Below are 25110 nucleotides of genomic sequence, written 5' to 3'. Positions count from 1 at the left end.
GAATTCCAGATTGTCATAAAAAGCCCCGTCCTTTCAAAACAAAACCAATTTTTACACCAAGGTGGAGGAGAAACACAGGTCCATTGTTCCTGCACAGATGGAAGTTAGAGTTACTAAGGCAACAGCTCTAATCCCCCTTTTAACCACCTTTTTCACATCATTGGCCTATCAAGTGTGCTACCTTTTAACTCATAAGCTCAAAAGCTGGTAGTCTAACTGACTGCTCTAATTAGCTACGATTTTCACAGTACAGACAACATGATGAGCTAATCGAAATTTGCAAAATAATGACGTACCTCCAGCAAATATTCCTCCTCCTGAGGCCCAGTCTTAAAATAACAATAATGAGACCATTATTAGAGGAGGGCATTAAAATGCTGCACTGCTGCTAAACAGAGAACTTAATTGTTCTGGTCTTGTCCATTGAATCAACAACCTATTGTTGTGGACTTGAAAAATAAAGGACTGGAGAATGGGTGCCATAATGATTGGTCTGTGCTGCCATACCAGCACTCTGTAGAATTGTTTTCCTTTTGAAACTCTTGATGGACTAGTAGTTTTGTTTAAAAGTAATACAAAGGGCAATTGTCCAGATTAAAAAAAAAAAGTCCTATTTATTGAAATCTTTAGAAGCAGTTGCATGGATTTGCTCATGACCCCCAAGATAAAAACACAGGGACCATAATAATGCTATTTGGAGAGACCACTGCTTGTAGCGACGCTGTCCTGTCTAGCTACTGCAAAAGGAAGGAAGGCATTTCCTTTGCAGACAGAAATAATGACAGAAGGTCAAATAGTGGACAGATCCAATTCATCTGTATAAAGGAAGATGTCTTATTAAAAAAAAAAATAAAAAAAAAAAAGAATGACCTAATATATTCAGTCATCATTTAGTATTCTGGGTTTAGATCAAATTGATAAAGGTATGCCTAAGTCAGTCACAACACAAGACTTTTTTGTTTGGTTAGTTGGTTAGATATTAAAAATTACAGACCTTACTTTTTTTCAACCTATTCTATAGAATTATACTCTAAACTTTGTAGTTGGGAAACTGAATAATATACCTTGAGATGTAGTGACTCAACTGATGCAAATTGTTACTTACTGTTAGCTTAGGATATTCTTTATTTAAAATTGGGACTCGGAGGAAGAGATATCTAAAACCTCTGGAATATCTTTTAAACTTTTTTTCTTAAACTGTGAAGAAAGTAAAACATACAGCTTTTCACAAAATATTTAAGATAACCATGATCTTGAGAAAAAAAAATATTCTCCCAAATCAAAAATCATAGTTTTATCAAATAATCATTAAATAACACTATCCTGGATTCCTCTCAGCTTTCACTGCAACAGAAGAGTTGAAAACATATAACAATAACAAGTTTACACTTTGGAATAGAAATTAAAATCATGTCTTAATGTATATAGTTACCTCTTCTAATGCATCTTTCTACATACAAATTGCTCAAAAACAAGCTATGACTCTAGGTTAATACAAACAATCAGAAACAGCAGAATTTGGGCTTGCAAGAGTACCCATTGGTACTTTGCTATTTGTTTCAATGGGAAAAACTTTAAGTTTTACTTTTTTCTTATTCTTATCAACATATTGTTAATCAAAATGAGGGGGAAAAATGTGAGAAGGAAAAAAAAGGGGAAGAAAATTTACAGTTAAAGGTTAACCCAAAAGGCATTTTCAGCAGTCCTTAGAAATGCTCGCATAATGTAAATTTGTCTTGCTTGTACTCACAGAACGTATTTTCTTTAAACTCAAGGTATTTTCTTTTGTAAATTGAAAAATGCCTAATATAAAGAAGTATTAAATTGTAAATAAGACCTCTTGCTTCATTCATTCCATGCTTTGCTTCATTTATCTTCATCTTGTTAGGCTAAATTAATTAGCAATCTCTGTGTTGCACACTTTCTCTTTTCATTACTTGAAATAATGGTCTGGATATGGGGGAAAAGCCTCACCACAGGGATCTTGAGACATTACCTTGAGGAAGAGTCTCTTACGTATGTATTGCTTTAGCAATATTAACTAGCTAGACGTTATGACATTCATTAAATGGATTCAAGACTTTAAAACAATAACCCTGATTTTATGAGAAATAAAAATATTTTTTTAAAAATAGAGGCTTGCAATAAAGCATGTTTACAATTTATTAGCCAGAGGTACTAAAAGAAAGAAAGTACATAAATTCATCAATTGTTTTACTCAATGCTTTAGTTAATATGAAAAAACTGCATTTGAATACAATTTCTGGCCAACTGTGTACAGAGTCTCAAACATATTAATGTGTCAAATTACTCAAAGCAAGTTGCTGTACCATTTGTCTGTGAACGTTCTGTATATAATTAATTGGATGTCTGGAACAGTTTCATTGGTAAATCTGGTTATTTTAATACTGTAATGGGGAGCAATGTGATAAACTATTAGGCAAGTTTTCTTCCTTTAACCTACATTATGGCATCTAGAGCAAAAGGACAAAACAGTAAAGCCTTTTTTAATCTCACTCTGATCAAACAACCTTCTTTCTCCAATCACAGCCTTGTGCGTGATATCTTTCTGCTAGTGTTTCTTATTTAATTAAAACAGACACTGACAGAAGGACATGGATTAGGACTGTAATGATGCATTTACTTAGATTAATCGGAGGCTCCTTTTGGAGTAATGGCTTAAACAAAGAACAAAAGGAAATTGTTATGAAACAGTCTTTTATCCCAGGCAAAGGTCACATTATGAGGTTTTTAATTTTGTCAGCCTCTGTTATATTGGGCCTTGCTACTGGAACATGAGAAGTGCTTCTCTCCCCCTCTCCCCCGAGCCAAGCCAGTTATTATAATACAGCCATTAAAGATGCAAATTAAAATGTCTGATTTTAAAACAGGTTGCTTAGCTTTCAAAACCCTCTAATTAGCATGTTGTGCATTGTTGTGAAGGAAAGAAACCTAAAATGCTAATGACCTGCTGCCAGGTGACCACACTGCTGTGCAAAATAATACAGACCCTTTCAAGGAGCAGCAATAATAATACCCAGCTTTTATGAATTACCCAACCCAGGTCTGCTCTGCACAACATGTGCTTAAAGAAACAAGCGTGCATCCAGCCAAAGATCAGAGTTCAGTAGTCAGCACAAGAGATTGTGTGAAAAGAAGTCTGTGCCCACTCAGACACTGTAAGGTAGGAGAAAAACATTTGAAACCACCATGGGCCAGGTGATACTTGGACCAGGCACACAGAAAAGCACAGAATGGAAAATTCTTGCTCTGTCAGACCGAAACTACAGATACACTTCTGTAAATCTCAAAAGAGCCAGCCATGACTTGCTGTGATAAATTCCACTTCTCTGCTTCATTCACAGAAAGGCAATAATGCATTAAAAGACCCCAAATATTGGTATATTTTTGTCCTTCCCCAGTTTACTGTTCATTGTAACAAGTTCATTGAACACACAAAGTTAAGCTAGAGCTGCCAAATCTCAAAATTTTTCCACAAGTCTTGTTATATTTTCTTAAAACTACAGGAGAAAGTCTGATAATGCAACTTCAAAGACTCAAAGGAGAAAAAATTTTCTTAAACCTCATGGTACTTGAAGCACTGTTTTTTTCTTGACTTTTAGTAAACTTACTCTCTTCACACAAAATTTCAAAAGAAAAGAACTCTCATCTCCCAGTGACAAAATGTATCGCAAGTGACTTCATTTTTGGAAATCATAGCTGCAAACATATTCATTAGTCTTCTGCATCACCTAAACTGCACACAGACCCAGTCCTTCTCCAGTCACAGAGTCCACATTTCTGGCAAGTTGATACTCACATAGAACCTAGAGGCACAACCTGATACCAACAAAGAAGCGAAACCTTGCTGACAGTGCCAACATTGGGTCCAAACAACAGCAGCAGAGGCTGCACCACAAAGAATAGCTTCTTGAAAAGTTCGGAATAATTAGCTGGGCAGTCAAGATTAACCCCACTTGACCTGGTTTTTACCAACAGCTAAGAAAAAAAAGGCTTGCTTTGTAACTCGACATCTTTGCCATAAAAATCCTGGTCCAATCCCCTCCAAACATACCAGCATAGCGTGACAGTGTTCTTCCAAGGTCACAGTAGTAGGAAGTTGGATGAGATGCTGAGAAACTGTGCTGGCCTATGGTGTCTATTCATTTGCAGAAGTCTCCCACCCTTCAAGTTATTCCTAATTGACCAGTAAGGGACAAAAATTACTGCAAAGGGGATTTTCAGTCATTTTTAATCTCTTATTGCGTTATAGTTTACTTAAAAATTCATCAGTCCAGAGACAAGGTACTGTATGATTCCAAATCCCAATGCCCCCAAAGCCACTACACAATTCAGTTCCTCAGATAAATTACAAACCAGTAAGGTTAAGCAAATCATAATATATAAAGGACCCTACGTGTGGTTTCATCTCAAACGAATGTGTCAACACTCTGTATTGCTTGTTTCTATTTTACACAGTGCAGGCCAGATTCTGCCACATTATTGCCACTACAGTCCCTCACAATATAGTCCCAATTCTGAAAAAAAATTGGACAACTTGCTTTTGGAAATATTAACACAATTACATGCAAGACATTGAAATGACCTAAATAAAAAGGGAAAATACACTTATTTACAAAGACAGTAATTTCAATTTACTTAACACTCAAACACTTCAGCTGCTTAAAAGGTGGCAAACAAATTCCGGTAAACAAAATGTTAATAAAATTAACTATGTAGTAGTACTCTATCTGGTTAAAAATATGCTGAACTTCACAATCGTCTTCTACAACTTCGAATTATCACTGTCATCAGCCAGTACCACCATTTATTTATTTATTTAAACTTAACTTCTGTTCTGCCAAGATAATCACATCTTAAGATACGAGAACCTGTTTTCACAGATGCATGTATCATCCACTAGTGTTCCTTGGCTGCCTCTTAGTTGTTATTTTTTCCTGAATAAAACCACCTCTGTGAGACAGAAAATACACTGCTAAGTTTATTTATTAAAAAAAAAATACAGTAACATCTAATGAAAAAAAAAGACTTTGTGCAAAGTGACAGGTGGCTCTATCGTTTAAAACACACGGTCAGAGAATTCCCATTATTTTTGTCTGTGGCGGTGCCCATACTATATTTGCAGAATTCGTCCTAGCAGTGTATTTTAAAGGCATCTTGTGATGGCTACTGCATTGATATTCACAATGCAAATACACCATTTCCCAAAAGTTCTATTTGTTCCTTAAAATATATGAAATATGCTAATACTCTTTGAGCGAACAAGTAATAAAATCTGCATTAGTACCCTACACAGAATGTGAATTCATGCTTTAAGATCAGAGTTGCTTAGATAGCAAATTATCTGCATCATTTCACATTTACCAGCTAGAGAGCTGTCCAGGTACAGCCTGTATACAGTCAGCATTAGAACAATCAGTGCCTACATTAATATAGTACTTTGTGTTCTGTGGTTTTTGCTGAATATCCATGTAGTACATAGAAATATATGTAAAAGAACAACAGTAATCCAGTAATCTAAGACTTCAGTGTAGGAGTCTGACAAGAGTCAGGCTGGCACAGCAGCAGCTAGTGGCATAGCACTGTGGAAACACTACTGAAGCAGTCAAATACTCAGCAGTCTGCTCGTTTGGTGCAGAATAAGACATTGATTAGGCTTTGATACATTACGAGTTCACCTGGGGCCATTAAAGTACATCTCTGAGTAACTGTACTACTCTGTCATGTTGATCCCAGAAACTCTGGTGGCCAATACAGAGCAGGAAAGACAATCTACTTTCTGATTTATTTGAACATCACTTTCACACACCCAAGAAAAAGTCACAATATGCTCTGCACTGATGCATAGCATAATAAAATGTATTTCTATGAAAAAAAAAAAGCCATCAAGTCATTGAGATTTCATGTATAATCATAGAATGGTTAGGGTTGGAAGGGACCTTCAAAGGACATCTAGTCCAACCCCCCTGCAAGGAGCAGGGACATCCCCAACTAGATAAGGTTGCTCAGAGCCTCATCCAGCCTGGCCTTGAACCTTTCCAGGGATGGGGCATCCACCACCTTTCTGGGCAACCTGTTCCAGTGTTCTACAACTCGCATTGTAAAAAATTTTTTACAAATATCCAATCTAAATCTACCCCCCTCTATTTTAAAATCATTACCTCTCGTCCTATCATAACAGGCCCTCTCTCCTTCTTGTAGGCCCCCTAGAGGTACTGAAAGACCGTTATAAGGTCTCCCTGGAGCCTGCTCTTCTCCAGGCTGAACAGCCCCAACTCTCTCAGCCTGTCCTCACAGGAGAGGTGCTCCAGCCCTCTCATCATCTTCATGGCCATCCCCTGGACCTTCTCCAACTGGTCCATGTCCTTCTTGTGTTGGGGGCTCCAGAGCTGGACACAGTACTCCAGGTGGGGTCTCACCAGGGCAGAGTAGAGGGGGAGAATCACCTCCCTCGACCTGCTGGCCACGCTTCTCTTGATGCAGCCCAGGATGCGGTTGGCCTTCTGGGCCGCAAGGGCGCATTGTCGGCTCATGTTGAGCTTCTCGTCCATAATAACGTAAGCAGATTTGACCCAAAGACATGAAGAATTGGGAAGCCTGTTCCTTCTAAATACATTTTTCACTCAAGTAGCCCCACAGATTAGTGTATGTGATATATATATATATATTGGAACCTATATAATATGGAACTATATATACATAGTGGAATGCATGTAACAGTCAAATAATTGGACCCAATCCTGTTCTTCAAATTACTAGCTTGCGCTCCCAACCACTAGCACTAATTACGCAGAGCAGCAGTTTTCTCTATCTTCATATACTGTGAAACAAGAATAGCTCTTATTTCTGAGCACTAGTAACAGCTCTTTGGGTTTGCTCCATTATGCATGACCTATCTTAGTTTTTCCCATGTATCCTTCTCTTCAGGTTCTCCTCATCCTATTCCACCTGGTCAGTCCATACTGGTATCACTGTATGCACAGCTTTCTATATCTGTCAGATGAGAGAAAACAGAGCTGTCTGCTCTTTGGGTTTCCAAAAGACTGAATTTGGGCCATACAAAGTAGCTCTTTTTCAGTCCTAAGAACCACAGGGTCAAGCAATATACATATTTGAATTCACTTATCAGATTACCACATTCACCACTAGAAATTCTTATTACTATTTAACTTCTCTTGCACTCCTAGATACCCCATCTCACTCCAAAACTTCTTTCTTTTCTGATTTGTGATATAATGTGCAAAACAGTGTTCAAATCCCTTATACATTTCATATTTGGTTTTGGGACTGTTGCCTCTATGAACATATCATTGAACTTTTGACCTAACATCTTAAACTCTCTTCACAATTGGAGTCTTCATATTTTCATATCTGCTATTTTTTTTAGTCCTGAAGATAAACTAGATAAATGATGGAACAAAAATCACACAAGCAGTCAACTCCACTCTTCTGGCTATTATCACTTGATTTCAATAAACGATAGGGCTATTATATTCCAAACCATCTTCTGCAAGAGAATATTGATCTATGCAATTCATCACTGGTTTTATAGTGAGTGTCAGAAAATAAGTTGATAAACTATTTCACATTATATGCAATAGAAAAACTACATATATACTTTCAAGTGCAGATAATATACTCAATGAGAATTTAAAAAAATATTTTTGCATTCTAGCTTGCAAAAGTATCCTGCACAAATTAAGTTAAGATTTCACCTCTATTAAGTGAAAAGAGAATTATCCATATGCAAACTTGGTTTGCATCTCACTTCAGAAACACAGGCTAGGTTTCAAGAGAAACTGGGCCAAATGTAACTGTCAAGAGATGTCAGTTTGCTGGTGAACCCAACATGAAATAGCTCATACACAGAAAGGCATCATGCGTATATAATTACAGTGTCATACTCACATACATATGGTGAACTTCAATACCTCCTCAAAAAATAATTCACTAGGCACCTTTCAGCATTTAGCCTACAATTTTCCCACTAGTCAAAATTTCCCAATCAATATTGCCTAATGAAGTGGGCACACAGAAGAGTAATGCACTTTTTTGACTCAGTACCTGGCATGCTAATTACCTTTTTATGCCTTGGTTTGCCCGTGTGGATAACAGGAGAAACAAAACCTGTATAAATCACCTTTCTAAACTGCTTTGAGATCTGCTGATAAAAAAAAAAAAGAGGGAATGAGGGAAATTGAATCTCTAAGCCATCTGAAACAGGTATCACTTAAAAACAAAATAAAACCAAACAAATGAACATAAAGGGTTTGGGGGTTTTGGTTGTTTTTTTTTTCTTTCTTTCTTTTTGTAGTTTTAGAGGTTTCAATACTCAATCAGCCAGTCATACTACTGCATTGTTTCATTATAAAGTGGATCAGAACAGACAAATTAATCAAGTCAGGACAGTGAGTGCACTTTGTTTCCATACTATATCTTGTACATATCTTTCTTAGGTTCAGAATGAAATCCAGCTCCAGCTGTAACAGCTTTCAGGCTGACAAATCTTTCTGGAGCTGTGCCACACAGCATTTCAGACCTGGAAGGTACTGCAAGCAGACACTTTCACCACATTTTTTAAAACCCCATGTATCAGATTTTCACACATTAAACATCACTCCAAAGGTATACCTGTCACAGTTTAATGATGTGCACCATCCAATCTTTGGGCACTCATTTCTTCTGTCCATATAATTATCAGGATTTCAAATCTTTCATTTCTGAAGAGTGGAATTAAAATATGTAACCTATTAGAAAGATGATACTCTTAACTACAGTATAGAGACTCACTTATAGATCACTCTCAAAGAGCTTAGGGTAATAGATTTTGAAAACGTCTTATTTTTTGTATGTATTCATATTTGCGGTTATATCTAAATCTTTACAAAGTTTCCACTGCTGACATAGCTGGAAACTCTGTCACACTGATGGAAACTAAAGCAGTTTAGTAGTGCAAATAAGTTGAAACACCTGAATTTTTTAATTATTTTAATCAATCCAATGTCCCACCAAGCTAACTTAGCATGGTTATAAAAGTCTTGCTGGTAATCACAGAGAATGAGCTGTAAAGCTACCTGGTTTCTTCAACATTTGTGAAAAATATTATTATCCCAAACGGGTTTTGAAAACAGTTTTTCTGACTTTTCATATATATATATATATAAAAAATATATTAAATCTTTTAAATATATATGCAAATATACATATGTGGGAATGCATACATATATATGTAGGTATATGTACCTACCTGTACAGTTACATTTAAGCAAAATCATTAGGTTGTGTTCTCAGACTTTTCTTCAAAGCCCACCAGTTAAAGCACATGGACATATGTAGCCATTTCTCCTCTCTGGTACCTGAAAGAGGACACTACAAGGTGCAGGACAGAGCAGGAGAGTGGCTTCAGGGAACAGATGCCTCAGCAAGAGAGGAGGGAGCAGAACCAAGGGGAGGAGAATGAGAATGGCAACAGCTTGGGAGAGTTCAGGGACCCCCTACAAAACCCCAGGAACTTCTGCCTACCATCTGCATTTGATAGGAAACATTGGTGAGAACTTCCTTCTGACGGACTACTTCAGATTAGAAAAGGGATGCAAGAAATGAAAGAGTTAAATACATAAATGTTTCTAGAGTTTTAAGATAATCACATAGAGAGTGATTATCTTAAATCCTAGAGAGATAGTGGTTTGCTTTATTTTTTTCCCCCTCAAGCCTGCACCTTTTTTCTTAATGAAATGCATAGTCAGCCCTCACTTGGCAAAATATTTTTGTTGCCATGCAGTTAAACAAATGTTTTTTTCATTTTCTTTTAAAGTAGCCTCCCACTCATGTTTCTCTAAACAGTGGCCCATCAGTCCAGCTGGATAACATGTACAAGCTGAGCAGTAAAGTTTCCTCTCGCCTCCATTAAAAGGGTCCTTTCCTTATTTCATCAGCCAGAACACATGGGGAAATAACAGAACTTCAAAAATAATGGAGTACATCTGAAAGGAATTCTGATTCCATAATATTCCCATATTCCACTATAACTCACAGCATCCGATTGGCATTCGGCATAGCAGCTTTAGCACGGACAAGTGCAGAAGATCAAGGTAATCTTTTCTTATTTCTCTTACATATTGATATTCATAATTCCATTGTGCTTTTTTTTCTCTATTTTTATTCTTCCTGATTCTTGGTATGAAATATGAAGAATTCACAAGTATTATTATCAAATTTATGGTGTATGCTAGCTGCACCGCACCTTATAGTCTCACGGTTTTTTGCCCTGCAGTATGAAAGATTTGCAAAGCGTTTAAATGGGAGAGATCTATACAAACTATAGTTAAAATATTATTACATTTATATGTTTTTCTATATGAACTAGTAAAAAAATAATTTTTTATTCCACTTTAGGGCAACGTTTTACTACAATTAAATGAAAGGCTTAGCTCTGTTACTTCTTTGAAAAGAATCATGACCAAAAAGACACAATTTTAGGAAACATAACTGGAAGATGATAAAGAAAACCTCTCTCCTTCCATATGAGGCAATATCAGAACCAAATATATCTTGTTGATACTTAAAATGTGAACATATTCCCTTCTGTAATTCTTTCATCTGTGTGCGCAATTTATACAGGAGCTTTGAGAGAGAAAAGAATGAAGTGCTTGCCTTTAATCCCAAGGGGGTTTTATGTGCTGTTGTTTTTGTTGGTTTTTTTAATTCATTATACTCTCCCTTCCCATGACTGGTGACCATCACTGCAGCACCACACCTCCAGCTGTGAGCTTGAACATGTGGCTCCCTGAAGCCAAAACAAGTGCTGTTTTTCTGATTTAGAACAAGGGACGTTGGAAGGGGGGAAAAAGCTTAAGCTTCCATTCCTTTTGAATTTCAGTGTCACCTCTGTAATGGAGTATATGACACAGCAACCTAGACAATATGACAAATTACAGGAAAATGTGGAGCAATTAAGATTACAGAAAATTATCAGATCTTTTAGCAGAAAATTAATATTGTGTCACCTTCAGAGGGAAAAACTCTTTACAATATGTTTTACATGAAATGCTTGATAAACTGTACACCTAATTTGTAAGGTTTTTCTGTTACAAACCACAAGATGAAATCTTATGTATCTGACATTGCTCCTCTCAGAGAGGACTAACACCTAAGAGCAGAGGAAATCTCTCTTGCAAGAAATCCAGCATACATTAGACATAGACAGTGAGAAGGACAGATTGTAAGAAGGAAGGAAGGAGGGTAAATATCAACAATAAAAGTTTAGAAGATTACTTTAGCAGTTGTGCAACAGTTACAGAAAAAGAATTTAAAAGGAAACTATTTTTCTCTCCTCATGAAGTCCAGAGTACACATTTTATTATAGTGAGCAGTGACTTAATTTTCCAAGACACAGCCTGAGACAACAGCAGATGACTACAAGCTCAGCAGAGGAGTCTAAAATTAGTATTTTAAAAAGTCGTTTTATTCTCATAAAATTTGTACATTAAAACTGACATTTTAAAAGGTTACTTCTGTAGAGAGGAACTAGCAGCTATCAAAATCTAAAAACACCAATCAAATGCAAACGTGTTTCAAAACAAACTTTGGTTAGCACAGACAAATCGCCATGCCAAACAGCAGCGCAGAGCAGGGGAAAGCTCTGAGAAAAAATTATAAATTAGGTAAATCTTCAAGTTATAGTATTATTGCATAAAAGCTGTATTTTAGACATCTTAGTGCTAACTGCCAAATGGTCTGCATTATTCTATGCTATTAGCCATAGTAAGCGAATTTCCTACCACTTCAAACAAACTATCAACTCCAAATTGAGCAGGTTTGTGATAGAGCCGGAGAAAAGGGCTTTCCTTTAAAGTTGGCCTGTTTTATTTTTCTGTCCTACTATAGAATACACCTTACTCTGTATGGGTTTTTATTCACATTAGGGTAAGAAAAATACAGGTATTCATTAATATGTCCACAAGTGTATTAAAATTAGATTTACCCCAGTCTTTTATATGTAAGTTTGTTTTATCTATCACATACAGCTGTAAGGAGAAGAGACAAGTTAGTCCAAGGACATAATGTCTTTCAGGCTCTATAGCACTTAGCAGCTTACTGGGCCTCCAAGGCCTAACAGATTTAACCAAGACTTTTCACACAATCAGGTAAAGAAAGCTAGGCCAGTCAGCAGATGTCCCATTCAGATAACAAAGAGAATATTTTAGTGACAATGTGAGAAAACAACAGTAAAAATGGTAGAGAAACCCACTGAACCGTGGTGCTCTTTTTTCTTTACTAAGCACCATCAACAGGAGTTTGACTATGACATTCACTGTAGTCTTCAGCAAGGGAAAGTCAGTCATACAAGCTTAGGCACAAGAGACTCAAATAAACTATCACAAGAATTTACTACATCAGTGCTGGACAATCTTCTCTATTTTAATTTCCTTTCCGGATTTAGGATTAATTCATAGATGATCAGTTAAAACTCCAGGCTAACAGATGAAAGATTCTTGTCATGCATGTCATCACTAAATTCACCTACAACAAAATGTTGCTCCATTTGTACCTTCAGTTTCACTTCAGCATAATGCAAGTATTTAGTGTCCTGAGTCTGAGTTAGCAATATTAAAACTTGCAAACAAGAAACGGCTATTAGTACCCAAAATTGCTACAGTCAGTTGCAAACCAATGAAGAGGTGAAAGCACTGTGGTGTGAACAAAGCCAGTTTTAGCATTTGTTAAGGTCACTTCAGTTCTTCAAGTAGCTCTTCTTAGAGTCCATTACCTCAGCTAAATATGCTCAGCAAACCATAATAATGATGGAGATAACCGATCTGAAGAAACCAATTTGGGGTGTGGTTTTGAATCTGAATCAGGGAAAAGATGACTATACGCCCCATGCTTTTGCTCTTCTCTAAGGCCAAGTTTAAATAAAGAAGAATACTTTTCAGTTATCTTGGACCACATTTCAATGGCTAGGGAACTATGAATGAAAGAAGTTTACAAAGATGACTGTTAAACATTAAAGTATAGTATAATCACTGTATGAATTAGTCATAGCCAGTTTAGACACTGTCCAACCCACTTTCCAACCATCTGCAACAAATGTGCTCCATTAAAACAGAACCATATGGAAAACAAGCTAGCAATTAACACAGCTTCTATGCATACCTCTAATACAGCACAGATTTCAAACTTTGAGTGAAACTGACTGCTGAATTACTTCCATATTGCTGCTGTTTAGACCTTGGCAGCACATATTTATCCTCACTCACTACAGTATGTCATCCCAAGATACTGCTATATCATCAAAATAAGCATGAAAAAACCACCCACAACTGAGCCACTCATTGTGGTTTATAGCCTCTGTTAATAAAATATTTGCAGATCAAAGTATAACAGACTTTTCAAAGATGCATAATATGTTTCTTACCAGTCAGTATAAAAACTAATAGCTAATGCAGGGCAAATCGACTAATTTAATTGCTAATTGGTAATGCCTTGTACAATCAACAAAACTGCTGCAGGTTTGAGTAGCTTTCTGCTCTCCCAGAATATGTGAAGTGCTAGGGATGCTGCACTTAACACTGTTGTTGTTTCCCATTCCAAAGGGGACATGCAGAAATCCTAGTTCCCAAATTCAGAGACTTTAAAATGCTCACAGATAGTACTATTTTGGTTATTTGTCTTTAATAAAATAAGGAAACTAGAAAGCCTCATAATTGTGTATGTTTGAATGTACAAGATCCAGAAAGCACAACTTACTATAAACAAAAAGCAGATTGTAAGCAAAATGTTTTGTTTCCTTATTTAAAGTGAACTGGAAGTGCTCAGTACATACTATGTGTCCTTTTCTACCCAGTCCATCAGAGCTCTTCACTCTAAAATTGTGACTCTCTAATTCAACCTACAGGCATTTGTTCTCTTCTGCTCAACAGTTCAGCCCATGAAGTTTGGTCAAGGTGGTGAAGCCCCACAGAACCATGCAGGTTGACAGGGACCTCTGGACGTCAGCAACTCCTGCCTCCCACTCATCACAACTCTGCTTGCTCAAAGACTTGTTCAGTCAAGTTTTTAATATCTTCAAGGAGGGGGAAATTGTAAAAGAAAACCTAAGTACTAGGAAAAAAAAATACACCTAAATTATAAAAAACATACTGGGTATTTAAAATATGACATTTCCAATGCAAATTAAGTTGCTTAAAATCATATAATATTAAAATTGAGGGAATTTGTATTTGTTTTTTTAAATAATTGCTATTTATTTAATTAAACAAAGAATGTCATAAAGCAAAATCATTCTAGTTCATCAAAGCTCCTGTATTTCCTCAGTTATCCAGGATGAAGTGAAAAAACTAACTACAGACATCATTTTGCTACAGAATTCTGAATTTTCCAAAGTGGAGTTACAGAAGAGATTAATTCCATGAAATAGTACCTCAGTACCTACACAATTTCAAAAACCCTGAAATTTTGAAAGCAGCTTTTCATGACTCTAGATCATTCATGGGCCACACTGTTTCCAAAGACCCACAATAAAACATGACGAGCCTGGAAACAAAAGATTTAGAGGCAGAATTCCCCACATTATTTTAATTCTGTTCACACAGAAGTTTCTCTCCCATTAAGCAGAAAACAAGAAGAAACTGTAAAACAAGCTCCACATTTCTTCATGGGTGCTTTTCACACCTTCAAAGGTTTCAATACTGACAGTATTAATAAAGCCCTTTGGCAATAATACACTGTCCAAGCTTAATACATCAATGAAACAATGTAGTTTGGCTATTCTCATATATGTCCATAGCTGCTTCTTGGTTTTGTCCTTAGAATTGTCCATTGTAATAGCTACAGAGAAGACCATACGATGTTTGGTGGCAGATTTCAAGTACTAGCATTTCAAGTCATGCAATTATACTTTGATTTTCCTTTATTCCAAAAAGGAAATTTCTAGAAAACCTTGTCTTGAAGATGTCCTTGCACATATGACACACCCACAGGCTTATGCACATTAACAGAAATAATAGGATATAAACATGCATCATTTTAAAATTCATGGTTTAGACATTATCAGCAATACTTGAATGCCTAATACAAACAAGAACTCCTTTTTTCTTAAAAATATGCTCGTAGCATCCAAAAGAGCTGAAGCAGCATTAAATGGGATTCTGATTAATGACATTTTGGTTTAATAAAAAGAAGGTTTCAGCGACAGTCATATTAAACATCAGTTTGCAAATAAGACTTTAAATAAACCATACATATGTATCAAAAACTGGCCTTCTACCACTACACTTATTTTCTACATTCATTAGGTAAATGATATATTGCCAAAAAGTCTAAAAATATTCAAATAGTATTAGGACTGAAAAAAACCCACAATGCTTTGGAATTGGCACCTAAACCTCCTGCATCCCCCATAAATTCTGACTAATTAAATTCCTACTATGTTATTCCTCCTGTTTTCCTCACAGCTGTTTTATGTATTTTCACCTGTTTCACTTCCCTTTTTGTTCAAGTAACAAAAAAAGCTTAACCTTACTTGATTGACAGAAAGGAATAACAATATTTAATTAACATCACTCCATACATGACAAATCCTAAAACTCTGCTCAGTCAATAAGGCTCTATGAAAGTATTCCCCCAACATTTTAAAAAGCTTTTTAAGAAAGCTCAGAACACTGTGTTCTTAATTCAAAAGCACATGCCAAGTTAATTATGGTCTTATGCTTTGACCAAAAGTAGGATTTGTGGGATTTTCTTTTTCTTAAGTCAAAGGATTCAGAAGTAATTTATGAATGATACTGAAATAATGCATGAATTAGCTGCTAACATGCTGTTAGTTTCAAGCGTTAATTTTTTTTTTAATGTACTGGGAGGGTCAGCATTAAAATCATGCTGACTTGAAACTCTATTTATACTAAAAACTACATTAACTAAACAATCATGCTATTTTACAGTCCTCCTACTTGCCTTTAGATTATTGCTCTTGACTAGGTTACTCGTTTGAGAGATTTCAGCGCAATTTCTGCCAATTCAAATATAGACGTTTCCAAAGCTAAACAAATACTCTAACAGTGTCACAGATACTCTCCCTAGAGTTACTATTTCTTTATGTACATGATGTTTTATTCATGTTCCCATATCTGTGTGAGCAGTTATACCATAGGTGTATACGATACACACTCTCGTATCTTACTGTTTGTCTGTTTAAGTAACTTGCTTTACCATGGTCTTGTTATTACTGACAGATTTTTCAAAGGAGTCCCAAAAGGTTCAATGCACGTACTCAGGTGGGTGTGTGGATGTGTGTGTGTGTGTGCGCGCGCGCGTACAAATGTAAAATGGCCACAATTTAATAATGTTTATCAAAAGTATTGCTATCTATTTCTCAGTTGGATTTTAAAGAGCATCCAATTTCCTGTAGATTATTGATTTAAAATGTGATTTCAGACTCTAACTCACGTGGGATCGGCACCACTTCTCTCCCATACAATAGCTGCCAGGCAGAATGGGCACTTGGGCTGAAGTTTAAGGAAGGAACAGCCATGGACAGTTTTCTCCCTGACTTTCCCCTTCCCTTTGGGTTATGTTCCTCCGTAGCAGAGGCCAAAAAAATCACACTGCAAGGCCTTCCCCTAGCTCCAGCCAAACACTTATCCAGTCCTAGCTTGGTTCAAGATCAAACTGAATTTCCCTGAATTTCTCCTGCTATTCTAACAGTTTCTATATTAACTTCTTTTTTATCATTAACAATAAACAATAATAGCATAATCATTAGTCCAATGCATTCTGACAATCATTTCTGTTTGGATAATTTTAGTACCCTATAAAATTATTTTGGCAAGATAAATTTCTCTTAGAAATGGAAGAATCAGTTATTCTCTAAGAACAAGGTATATGGAAGATTAATATGCATAGGGTTTTGCCATAATATTATGAACCCTTGCCTAACACTTTTACATCCATTCTGCCCACTTTACACCTCTTTCCACAGTAACTAAATGAATTACATATGACTATTTAGTTGTTATATGTACAGGGAGTGTGTTTTTAAATCAACCAATGCAAGTGAAGTCACTTCTGCACTATCCATTCAGCAAATAGGATCTAAAAGTAATGTATTCTACAGTTCGTATTTCTACTGCATAATTTCACAGATTTTGAAAACGTCTTCAGCATGTTCAGTTATCAGCAAGGTCAGAGTTGCCAGTGGCACAAATCCAATATTGAATTCTTTCCTAAAATAACGCAGAAAAATAACATAGCATTGGGATACAGAATTAAGGAAAAGGCCATGCCCATTCAGACTCAGGGAAGAGTACGACTCAGTGACCAAAAGGGAATAACACAAAAGCAGTACAAATTGAGTGACAGGTGAGTCTGGGACATCAAGACTACCTGGTGAGAAAGGGCACTTGGGTGGCCACAGTCAAGGACTGCGTGATACAAAGTTCCAGCGATTGCAGCAGAAGCCTGTTAACAGAAGTGTCAAACTGGCCAGCACAGGGGCCAGGAAAATGAGGGAACTGGAGCTCACACAACGAGGACAGAAGCTAGCCAGAGCAATACATCATAAACACACGTGTATCTGCTTCTGTATCTTGCTGCAACAGAAAGAGCAGTTTGTCAAGCAGCAAATAATGCTTCTACTTCCATCCGATTTTCAGTAACTTTGTAAGTAAGATACTTCTATACTGAAAATGTGCAAAACATGAATATTTTTTCATGGAATAATATGCCAGTATTCTTTAAATAATACTCTTTTTTTAAAAAAAGCTGCAGTGACTGAAGTGATATGAAAAATGATAGCTTATTAAAAAAAATTCTCAATGCTATCTGAAAAGCCAAAAAATTTTCTGTTTAATTTCTTCTACATTTTAGTTTCACTCCTTGCAATATCTGCCAATACAATGTAAGGCTGGGTTTTGGAGTAAGAGCAGATTTAGAATTACGAAAGTACTACCATTTGTAAGATACATACTTTTTAAAAAAACAATTACAAATTCAAACTTCTGCTTGAAATGTTTGAAAGGGCTACTTGGAACTTTTTTGCCCAATTTTGTTTATAAGTTCCATGCTTTTAATGTTTTGTATCCATTTAAGAGATGAACCAAACCCATTAAAAAGACAGGAGGAATATAAACTGTGGTAGAATAAAGGAGAAGGAACATAATTTAAGAATGAAGAGGAAAAAAGTAAGGGATGGGTATATACCCAGGTCTTAGAATATATCAGTTTTAATTCTGACATCTCAGTACTAATTTTGTGGATGCCTTAGTTCTATAATGTATACAAAGCATATTTATAAACCTATATCTTCAAGAGTACTAATCTTTAAGAGAATATCAGTAGATCTTTGAGCATTTTTTCCCTGAAGTACCTAGTAGGGAAAGACTGTCAATAGTCCTAAAATATTTGTGATGGTGACTCCCTCTTCTTTCACTCAATAATCTGTCTTATGCTTGAATAAATGAAGGAGAAAAAGGCTTATTGATTATTCAGTCCGTGATGTTTCTTGGATAAACAGAAAAAAGGTTTGCCACAGAAAATATCTACAATGAACTCAAGATAATTAGAGGAGAAAAAGTGACAACTCTTCATTCATCTGCTAGAGAAGTTACCACATTTCTAGCCCAGAAGAAAACAATTATTCAGACCTTGCCTCCTCCATTTCCAACATTGCTTCCTTCTTCTGGTGAACAAGAGACCTTTCAACACAGATGTGGTAGTCTTGCTTTCTTTTCTATTTTCTGCCCACAAGTAAATTTATTGCTCACGCCAGGGTGGCAGCCTCAGAAACTGAAAGGGCTCTATTTATCCACAGAACAGACACTCCACTGGCCACGCAGGCCTCTTCACATTATCCCACCAACCTGCTTCGACCTTGACCCAAAAGGAGCAAATGTCAAGAGTGGGCAGATAGACCAAGTGCCATTTCCATTCCAAGCCTCATATGATTCCTGAAGCTGCCAAAAAGCTACCAAGTAGTGCCAGCAACCATGAACCTAGCCCTGTGGACACCTATGTGGATTAGAACCATCAATTAACATAACACAGAGAACCTAACTGTCAAACTGTAACAAATACAAGCTATTATTTATTTGACTGGGTTCAAATCAGAGACCTTTGGGATTACAGGTTCCATTTCTAATTAAATCTTTCCTTTGCAATCTAGTCGTGTGAGTGGGATGGGGAGCAGGGGAACCACTAACAAATGATGAAATCAGCATTTACTAGTACATAGAGAAAGGATGGCTAAAAAACTAAAGGCCATGAGCCCAGACTAAACACAAACACTTATTTTCTGCGTAATCCAATACTGAAAGACTTACCATGAAGCACAGCAGGAAGAGAATCATCCTTCAGATGCTAACTTTCAGCTGCACCACCCTCGCTAGCTAAGTTTTGTTGCTAAGCATCTGTTGTTCATCATTAGACCTTACAACTACCTTTTTGCATTTAACAGCATGTACTTTAAGTGGAAGCCAAAATGATTACTGCAGAATTCCAGCTGAGGGGTTTCCCCACTGAAAAGAGATCTTTCAGTACAAGAGAGAGATTAGACCAAGTTATACCTAGATGTATCAATGAAAAAAGCTAAGGCAGGAAGGACTCCAGAGAAGTTGCTGCATATGGATGGTCACTAAGGCAACCACTTTTTAAAAGAATTATCATACATTACCACCTAAATAACCAGTTTTGTAACTCTTCTAAGCCTTGCTGCAAAGGGCAAAGCTGAAACAAGAAAGCTTCAAAGTGGGGATAAGGAAAATATTTTTCACCATTAGGAGAGATGAGCAGTGGGACAAACTGCACAGGGAGGTTGTGCTGTCTCTATCCTTGGAGGATTCTCAAGACCCACCTGGATAAAACCTTGATTAACCTGGTCAGACCTCACAGCTGATGCTGCCATGAGCAGAGGGTTGGATTAGAGACCTCTTGAGGGCCCTTTTCAACCTGAATTATGCTGTGATCTTCATCTTGAGGCAAATATCAGAAAAACGTGATGGAAAAACACTACGACACTGTGATGGATAAGAACGTATAGCAGCCAAGGCACTAAATACTACCTGAATGATGAGGCTTTTTGTTCTGAAGCTCTGCACAGAGTACTATGAATATTACTGCTGTGATTACAGTGGACAAAGCAAAAATAAATTTGTTTATAACATTTCTTTTACCATACTCTCTAGGCTCCAGTAAATGTACCATTGCAGAACCATTAATATACAAAACCTTGAAGGTTTTGGTGAAGATGCAGAGAGTGCCACAGGAGAGTAGACTGAATGATGAGTAACGTGGCTAATCCTGGTGTGTAGACTGGAATCTGAACCAGGCTTTCAGACAGCAACAGATGTTGTAAGATTTCAGACAGCTGGCCACAGCTTCCACTGCTGTGCTTGCAATGGCTACACACAGGCAGGCTGTGGAAATAGGAGATCTAGGTGGTATTGCAAGATCTCTGCGTATCTGTGAGGTGTCTCTGATTCTGGGAAAAAGAAGCTACCTTCATGTTGCAGCTCCTTTTGGCATATAAAAAGGATACAGCAGCAACATTCCTGAGACTAAACCAATGCCCTTACACTTTGTGTGGCTGCTGTGAACACACTAGCTCCACTGAATCAGAAACACTCCTTTGAGAAGCACTGCTTCTATAACCATAGTCTGTGTTGCCTTATGTTTTCTGCTTTTACCTACTAATTTTTATGTAACAAAATACACCTCAGTGGGTCACAGACTTCACTGATTCCTAAGTGCCCAGAAACCACACCCAGGTTTTATGTGCTCATCTTTTTTTTTTTTGACGGAGCTGTACCCTCCTTCCATTTTGGTATTCAGACACTCAGACCACCATCTTATATATTTTATCGCTGGAGTTATTCACAAGATTGCCAGGCTTTTGGAACTAATTTCTTCTTCCATCACACAGATCCACAGGGAGAACTTAGCCTTTATAGTGAAAATCCTAATGCCAAAATTTACCTTTCCAAATTAAAATTAGATCCAATAGTCAATCTACTTAGATTGCATTTTGAATCTCCTTTAACAATGTCTGTTAAGCAAGGATGCATGGAGAATTTATGACAATATTTCACTAACAGAATCTCCTCAAGAAATTCAAACCTCTTACGAATCAGTCAGAAGGAAATTTCAACTGTGCCTTAAAACCTCTCTTTATGAAAGTCATATATAAGATTTCTTTCTTCTCTTTCTGTATTCAGAGATAGTGTAAATAACTACTCAGAGTGAGAATGCATTCTTCAGTTAAGTATTTATTACAGAAAGGATATTATATAAAGAGTTTCATAGTAAGGTGTGGTCCAGTAATTCTAATCATTGCTCTAACATTGCCTCCTTGTCTGGTTAGCAAAAACTAATTCCATGTGTAAAAAGATTAACTTTTTACTTTAGCATTTGGTGCCCTTGTCATAAAAGAAACCTTCCTTGTTTCTGTATGTTTCCTATGAGCTGATAATCAATTAGCTTAACCTTCTTTATATTTACAAGGTTCCTCAATAAATCTGCCTTTAGTTTCTGTTCTAGTATTCTAAGATCCCCTTGAATGTAATTTCTGACCTTTTCGTCTACTGCAACTGCTCTACTCAAATACATAACGACCTTCAACCTAATCTGATCTTCTCTAATCTTAGCTGATACCCTTCTCGCCAGGTCTCCACCCTATTTCAGGCAAACACTGTTCCCTTTCACCCTTCATAGACCATTACCATCTATTCCCTTCTCTTGGTAGAAACTCAGATTTCAGTTCTTTTCCCATGGCTGAGCCTGATGCCTCTCATGCCCTTACTGCCATATCTGACACCTCCACAAACTTCACCCCATTTCTCCCTGTAGCTAGGCAGTTAGTAAGTTTTTTAGGCAATTCTTTATTATGGTTCTTCAACAACATCTCTGAAAAGTAACCTTTCTTCCTTACATCTATGGCTGAAAAGCTGTAAACAAATTCTTAACTATTCCAGAGTCTTCCTCTTGGTGCCTTCTGTCAAATTCTGTGTCTTGAAATAGTTAGAATTTCTGTTATACTTCTATGCATCTGGCTTCTGAAAGAACATTTAAAAAACACAACATCTGTGTATGACAAAACTGGGACTCTTGAAGGACTTCACTTGGCAGTCCTGCACAAAATGAACATACTAAAACAGAAATTCCCAAAGGTAATGTATCAAAAGTCATAAATGTCCAGAATCAATAATGAGAGCTTTGGCACCTATACTGATAATTTGTTGCCTTCTTCTTGGCAAAAATCTACCTATGCCAAGTATATTATGTAATTTTAAAGTTACAGCATATGCATTCTAGTTTTAGTTAGAACTCAACAATGTAGTAGAAATGGAAGCAGGCATTGGATTATGACAACAGAGGCCAGCATCTGAGCGTAAAAGCTCTTTCATAAGTTTGTTCAAGTAATTTCTTCCCTGTAATTTCAGTTGAAAGTCTTAACCACAGTATTGAATTAACTCAACACTGAAGACCTTATAGTACCTCTCTCCAAACTGTAAACATGCCACAACACAGACTCATTAGCACTACAGTATCCGCATCCCCACTTTAAAATATATACGTTAAAACTAACCATTGCATGCTTCTGGATTTGTATTTTGCAGCGCAGGCACAGAGCACTAGAGGAAACAGGAAACATTGTGCTAACATGACTATAGTATTGATGAATAAAAACCATAACCCCCAGGCTAAGCTGCCAAATAAGTAGTGAATTAATTTCTGTAAAGTACTCCAATATTACAAAGGTGTGTTGAAAGGTGTCTGCTCATGTTTCAAATTAAACGCACTGCTGGTCAGCATTAGCACCTCAGCTTTGAACAGCAGCCATTTGCCTATAACACTTCAGGGGCTGGGAAAAACGGATTTGCCGTTCACACTGGAATAATTAGAACATGTCAGGAAGAATTAATTTCCTCATTTTTCAAAAGGATACACAGAAATTACCATGTTATTATATGACAGGGTCCCTTGGAGAATTGTATTAAATTTAATTTCTAGCGCAGCCCACACAACAAATTAAAGTCATAAATAAGATGGAAAGAAGCGGGACGCAGAGCATATGTTTATGGCAATGAGTGAAGCCAAGGGACCAGAAACAACTATCTTCATTTCATTTTATTTAAATCAGCCAGACACTGTGTATCTGAATGACAGCACTTGTTAATGGTGCTGAGATTATAGGCTCCTTAATTTTAGGAAACAGAAGCAGTCACTCAGTGAAATGGTATTTTTTTCTACAATACAGATATTAGTTTAAAGTCACTCCCTTTCAAGGCAGCTTCTCATGGCCTTGCAGCAATATGCAACTTCATAACATGAGATGCACTTTTATTTTTAATTATTTTGTTTTCTCTTAATAACTGAGGAGAGTTGACACAAGTATTTTCATCAGAAATACAAAATCAGGAAAAGTGGCTGATAACTGAGAGAACTAAATCTTTGGGTAGGCAGAATATTCCAAGAGTGAGAAAGAGGGTTGGAAGAGCCACTTACCACCATGATTTTATTCGATACACTATTTAACTGCCAGTATCTAAAATTTTCTGCTTTCAAGCAATCCTAAATGTTCTGATAGTACCAAAAAAAAAAAAAAAAAATCAGTGCCGTATTACTGCTTGCTAGTACTCCAATCACATGAACTTCAGAGCAAAACATACACGCCTCAAACTGTTAGGTCTCTCCTCAGACCGAGGGAGCCATATGAAGTCCTTCTGCCCCTTCAGTAAAGAATTCGCACTCACAGAAGGATTTGTGCAAGTGGTCGTTTTATACAACATTGAAGTCAACCCCACTGAGCTTTAATAACATTTATAAAAATTTAATAAAGGTTTATAAAATATTAACAGTACTTTAACTTATTTTAATACCTCCTTCTATATTATTCTTTGTACATTTCAATTTTTAATTGTTGTGAAACTCATGCACTAAGATGTTAAAATCAGACAGAATTACACTGAACATCCCCTCCTGTCTTTATGCATTCATAGCAAGGAAGAAGACTTCTTGTTCAAGCTTTTGTACATACAAAGTCAGTGAAATACAGGATTTGATAACACTAAATACTGGAATACAGGTTGACATAATTACTACTCATCTGTACAATGAAACTGCTGCCTTCCACAATATTGTATAAAATATCCTTCATTTTAAACCTCGGAAGCTTTTTCAGAAACTCTTTAGTATTTCCCTTAGCAGGAAACAAGAGTTACTCTACAATTATCAGAAATGAAAAGTGTGATAACAGGTGATAAGGAAAGTTAACAGAAACATTCAAAATTACAAAAGCAATTGGTATAAAAAGGTAGACTAAAGTTAATTTCTGGACAAGACATTAATCTTTTCGTCTTGATATCTGTAAAATTTCTTTTTCACATAGGCATACAGCCTAAAAACAAGCTAGAGAAATCCTGCAAATACATTAACCAGCACACTACAGTCTGCCAATATCCAGCTTGCAACCATTTTATCATGCTTGTTAGCTCAAGACAATCTTAAAAAGAAGAGAGTTTGCACATTTTAAGAAATAGCTGTCATGGATCTGAGCACTCCCTTGGGTGCAACAAACTTTAAATAATTTGTGAATCAATTAACTGGCGGCTCTCTACATAACACAGATTTCGCACTCCCAGGTCACTGCATTATCAGCTTGATACGAATCATAACATTTTGGAGAAAAGTTCATAATTGAAATCATTAATTAATTTAACAGGAGCTTTTAGTTATGCATAGCATTACACAGCTGTAAAGGAGCAGAGATCAATTAGTTGTTTCTCTGGAAATTTTCTCTACTTGGTGGAAAACTTTTCCGTTTGTGAAGCATATTACTTTCATAGCCTTTTATAGCCATTTTAAACTCAAAATACTCACAATTATCTTACACAATTCTAATGCAAGAAGAAAAACTTAGGTACTGTGAGGAAGAATCAACTATGACTTTGCAGCATGAGACATTGTGTAGTTACCTGCTTTCCTTTGGACTTAAGAGAAAATAAAAATAATGATATTTAAATGGGGATCAAATACACTTTACACAAAAACAAACATAACCCAAAATGTTTGACTCATATGGTTGAATTTACTGACTTC

At 36.5% G+C, this 25110-nt stretch overlaps 1 protein-coding gene across 7 annotated transcripts in view; it reads right to left on the bottom strand.

Moving 5' to 3' along the window:
* Window positions 1-25110, bottom strand: part of SOX6 (SRY-box transcription factor 6) — a 386403-nt gene that overhangs the window by 275762 nt on the left and 85531 nt on the right. Inside the window, exon 1 of one of the 7 annotated variants that reach the window (XM_086748339.1) lies at window positions 8653-8673. The exons of 5 other annotated variants lie outside the window; for them this stretch is intronic. The gene's annotated coding sequence lies outside the window, so the exon portion shown is untranslated. Of the gene's footprint in view, window positions 1-8101; window positions 8124-8652; window positions 8674-25110 lie in introns of those variants that run through there. One more of the 7 variants, XM_086748352.1, reaches the window with a different exon arrangement.

This window comes from Chlamydotis macqueenii, chromosome 5 (genome assembly GCF_036417535.1).
Source record: "Chlamydotis macqueenii isolate bChlMac1 chromosome 5, bChlMac1.mat, whole genome shotgun sequence".
NCBI lineage: Eukaryota > Metazoa > Chordata > Aves > Otidiformes > Otididae > Chlamydotis > Chlamydotis macqueenii.
This window is presented reverse-complemented; position numbering and strand designations above follow the sequence as displayed.